This window comes from Myxocyprinus asiaticus, chromosome 20, assembly GCF_019703515.2.
Source record: "Myxocyprinus asiaticus isolate MX2 ecotype Aquarium Trade chromosome 20, UBuf_Myxa_2, whole genome shotgun sequence".
In the NCBI taxonomy this organism is placed as follows: Eukaryota; Metazoa; Chordata; class Actinopteri; order Cypriniformes; family Catostomidae; genus Myxocyprinus; species Myxocyprinus asiaticus.
In genome coordinates, this window is record NC_059363.1 from 35074951 (window position 1) to 35080032 (window position 5082).

At 38.6% G+C, this 5082-nt stretch overlaps 1 long non-coding RNA gene across 1 annotated transcript; it reads left to right on the forward strand.

Moving 5' to 3' along the window:
- Nucleotides 1-266: 266 nt before the first annotated feature.
- Nucleotides 267-2723, forward strand: LOC127411249 (uncharacterized). The gene is made up of 3 exons (XR_007892241.1): nucleotides 267-402; nucleotides 676-750; nucleotides 2644-2723. It is a non-coding gene; the product is annotated as an uncharacterized LOC127411249 (long non-coding RNA).
- Nucleotides 2724-5082: the final 2359 nt, after the last annotated feature.

Below are 5082 nucleotides of genomic sequence, written 5' to 3' on the forward strand. Positions count from 1 at the left end.
CCAGCAACAGTCTGTCTGTAATAACATTGTTGACTTTATTTATTTATTTATTTATTTATTTTTTAACTTTTTTTTAGTGTTCCAGTGATGCTAATTATGTAAGTACATTTTGCTGAGGATTTAGGTCTGTACATACAGATTTGTTATGCATTTCTGTGATGGGTGAAATGGCTGAATAAAAACTTAAATGAGTTTTAAAGAATTTATTTGAAAATAATGTATATTGTAAATCTCTTTTTATGTGATCACAACCACAGGTGGAGTTAGCACATGGCACAGGCATAAAAATTCTAAAGCATCACTGGACTTCTGCCCTGCAGACCCAAACATCCACTTCAATGGTGTGTGTTCTTTTAATGGCCGCCTTCCCACTGGAGGTTCTGATCCACAGCAATTTGAAAGGTAAACAGTTTCGAAGGCCAGGTCAAATTCTTAGATATTAATCTGAGTAGTTTAAAAAAGGCTAATTCTACCTCTCCTTCATTATTTTCTTTACTGTCCAAAACATACCCATAAAAATATCTTTCAAATCCAGCATACCTATAGTTATTTTTCTTCAGTTCCACTGTTAAGATGAACAAAAATATTTGGAAATCTAAAACTAATTTGAAGACAATGGTGCATGCCCTCTGTACCCTATTGAAATATTCATGTATCGTGTATTGTCTTTTGTAGGAGGAATGAGTAAAACTGACTGTGGTGCCGAGAGAAGGAGTGCCCTTGACAAGGACACCATGGCAGCCATATATGGTAAGTCAAGACTTGCGGTGCGTCCGAAATCGAATACTGTTTGAGTAGGTACTACATTTGTATTTGAATTTACTTCACAACCGTTAAAAAAGTATGTTCTATATGAATGAAATTCGGACTTACTTACTATTTTTCAAATACTATGAATTCGGACATACTACCATGTTGGCATACTGTTTTTTGCATACTGTATAGTAGAGAAGTATTTGATTTCGGATGCAGAGTTGGTGAAAGGAAAATTTACTAGACAAATTCAGTTAAAGGGTTTGTTCAAACAAAAATGAAAAAAAAAAAAAATCATAATTTACTCACCCTCATGTTGTTCCAAACCTGTGAGCATTTCATTCATCTTCGGAACACAAATGAAGATTTTTTTTTTTTTTTCATGAAATCTGAGAGCTTTCTTTCCCTCCATTGACAGCTACACAACTACCACTTTGACACTTCAAAAAGTTCATAAAGAGATCGTAAAACTAATCCATATGAATTGGGCGGTTTAGTCCAAATTTTCTGAAGAGACTTGATTACTTTGTATGATGAACAGATTGAATTTAGGCTTGATCAGCGAACATAAACAGAAGCTCAACCAAACCTGCTTGATGTACGAGAATGAACCTCATTGGTTCTCGCTGAAGCTCAAACGTGCTGCATAACATGAGAATGAACCTCATTGGTTCTTGCGGAAGCTCAAATGTGCTGCGTAACACGAGAATGAACCTCATTGGTTCTCCCTGAAGCTCAAACGTGCTGCGTAACACAAGAATGAACCTCATTGGTTCTCCCTGAAGCTCAAACGTGCTGCGTAACAGGAGAATGAACCTCATTGGTTCTTGCGGAAGCTCAAATGTGCTGCATAACACGAGAATGAACCTCATTGGTTCTTGCGGAAGCTCAAACGTGCTGCATAACAGGAGAATGAACCACATTGGTTCTGCAGAAGCTCAAACGTGCTGCGTAACACGAGAATGAACCTCGTTGGTTCTCGCTGAAGCTCAAACGTGCTGCGTAACATGAGAATGAACCTCATTGGTTCTCGCTGAAGCTCAAACGTGCTGCGAAAACACAAGAATGAACCTCATTGGTTCTCGCACGTCAAGCAATCATGCTTGAGCTTCCGTTTACCACAACTGATGTGCGAGTTGATGAATGTTTATATGTGAATAAAAGCCTAAATTCAATCTGTTCATCATATAAAGCGATCGAGTCTCTTCAGAAAATTTGGACTAAACCACTCAATTCATATGGATTAGTTTTACACTGCAAAAAAAACTTTTCTTAGTATTTTTGTTTTGTTTCCAGTCCAAATATCTAAAAATTCTTAAATCAAGATGCATTTACTAGACAAGTACATTGACATAAGATATTGTCTTGTTTTCTGAAAAAAAAAAAAGAAAAGTTTTTGCTTAAAACAAACAAAATTATCTGCCAATGGGGTAAAAAAAATAATCTTGTTTCCGTCTGATTTTTTTGTCTTACCCATTTGCAGATAATTTAGCTTTTTTAAGCAAAAATGCACTTAATTTTGATTTATTTATTTATTTATTTTTTTCAGAAAACAAGACATAATATCTTATGCCATATTACTTATCTAGTAACTGCACCTTGATTTAAGAATTTTTAGATATTTGGACTGGAAACAAGACAAAAAATAATTTTTTGTAGTGTACAATCTCTTTATGAACTTTTTGAAGCATCAAATTGGTAGTTGCGTGGACTGTCAATGGAGGGACTAAAATCTCTCAAATTTCATAAAAATATCTTAATTTGTGTTTCGAAGATGAACGAAAGTTTTACGGGTTTGGAACAACATGAGGACGAGTAATTAATGAAATAATTTTCATTTTTGGGTGAACTATCCCTTTAAAATATAGCTGTGATTTTTGTCTCTTACAGTGGCAGTGAAGAAGAGGTTTCCCAATGTGTCCAGAGGAGCTTTGGGGATTGCAGTGAATTCTAAGCTGGGGGAACTGAGAATGCTTGGAAAAAAAAAAAAAAAAAAAAAAAAAAACAACGTTTTTTTTTATGTTTTTTTTTTTATTTAAAGTATGTTCCTTGCTTGATTTTTATTCAAATGTGTTAAATACATGTTCACGTTTTAGACATCACATAAAGATTTTCTTCAAATGTTATGTGTGTGTATTTTCTTGTATTGAAATATATGGAGGGCAAAATATATTTTTAAATGCTTTTAAAATATATTTATATTTTTAAAATATATTTTCATAAATGGGCAAAAAATGTATTTGTAGAAAATGTATTTATGTAAATGTATTTTGACATATATTTTAGCAAATATATTTTTTGGCCATTTTTTGTATATTTTGAAATATATTTAAAAATATATTTGAAAATATATTTTTTTACCATATGGGCGTGGAAGATTCTGAGGGTGGAGCCACTGTGGTCAGGAGCACTGGCAGTGACTGGGAAACAGCCTCCGTGGCCGTGGGCACTGGCAGTGACGAGGGAACAACCTCCGTGGTCGTGAGCACTGGCAGTGACTGGGGAACGACCTCCATGGTCGTGAGCATAGGCAGTGATAAGGGAACGACCTCCGTAGTCATAGACACAGGCAGTAATAGCGGAAAGGCCTCCGTGGCTGTGAACACTGGCAGTAACTAGGGAGTAGGAGCCCTTCTTCTCCTCTTCTCCTTCCAGACGGCTGTGAGCACAGCTGTGGGAGACTCGGAAGGTGGGGCTGTGGGAGGCTCAAAGGGCGGAGCCGTGGGAGGCTCGAAGGAATTCTCCAGGATCACCGAGGCTGGGGAGAAAGTGGTCCCCGCTGAAGGGAGCTCAGAGACCACTGGAGTCATAGTGCCCCCCTCCCCCCAAAAAAAATTCCTCTAGGGCTGGAGCGGGCATGAAAGCTGGCTCTGGGACGGGTGAGGCATGCAATGCTGGTTCTGGGATGGACGAGGCTTGCAACGCTGGCTCTGGGACGGACAGGGCTTGCAATGCTGGCTCTGGGACGGACAGGGCTTGCAATGCTGGCTCTGGGACGGACGAGGCTTCAAGAACTAGCTCGTTGGCCGTGACAGGCGTGGGCATTGGCTCATTGGCCATGGCAGGCATTGGCTTTGGATCATTGGCCATGGCAGGCATGGTCATTAGCTCGTTGGCCATGGGTGTGGAAGGCCTGGACGGCGAGACCGTGGAAGGCCTGGAGGACAAGGCCGTGGAAGGCTTTGAGCAAGGAGCCTTGGAAACCACTGCAAGAGGGTTGGCCACTGGAGTAGAATGCAGAAGACCAGCCATTACGATGTTAGCATTGAATTCACCAAGGGGCAGACGTCGTAGTCCAAAGGGACCATCTCCCTCACCGGTTCATTCAATCCTAACCAGAACATGGCCTGGAGGATTCTCTCTTCCCAGCCCACTTGAAAGGCCAAGCTCCAGAACCACACGCAGTAGTCTTCCACTGAAGAAGACCCTTGGGTGAGTTGCTCCAGTTGTACTGCTGGATCCATCTTTCAGCGGTCGGTTCTTGTGTAACGTTGATGGGAGAGATGAGATGGGAGAGTGTGGATCCAAATGCAGACTATTTTATTAATGTAACTCAGAAGATGAAGAAGACATAAACATGAAAATAAAACACTTGAAAAAAGGGAAAATCAAACGTCACAGCAGTTTGCTGGTAAATATGAATGTAACATTTAAATTAAAATGTTAACAAACAAACAGACAAACTAATAAGAACTGACAATGAGGGAAGGAAACCAGAGGGTATAAATAAAAAGAAGGATAATGAAAAGGGAACAGCTGTGGAAGATGGAGGGCAGGTGAGGGTAATAAACAAAGGTGCATCCTGGGAAATTAAGTCCATGAATAAGGGGAAAACAAAGGGCAGTTTATGACAATAACATTGTATATGTTTACATTTTTATGATAAACATATATATATATATATATGTCTAAAGTTTAAAAGCATGCCATTAAAGTTCTTTGTTCTCAGTTTTCAAGCAAAAAGTCTGATTTTATTCCACTGGATGGCAGCAAGTACTAGAAAAAATATTTTTTCTTCTATCACCTTCCATCACATTTTACTGATCTGAAATGTAGGTTGTGCTCTAACACATTTTTTTGTGTGCTGACAGCTTCCACACTGTTTTTTTGAATATCTTGGCTTCTGAGCAGTCTAGAAGCCCAATAGTTGTCATTGAAAAGCAGAGTATTCCACTTTACATTGATGTGTAACATTTCATGATGGGAACCTATTTTGTTGATGATTTGTTTCTCATACTTTTTCTACCGGACTTTTTTTTTTTGACACAACATAGGATTATTCACCAAAGCAAGCTAACAAACAAGTAAACAAGTCATTTCTTTAACTCA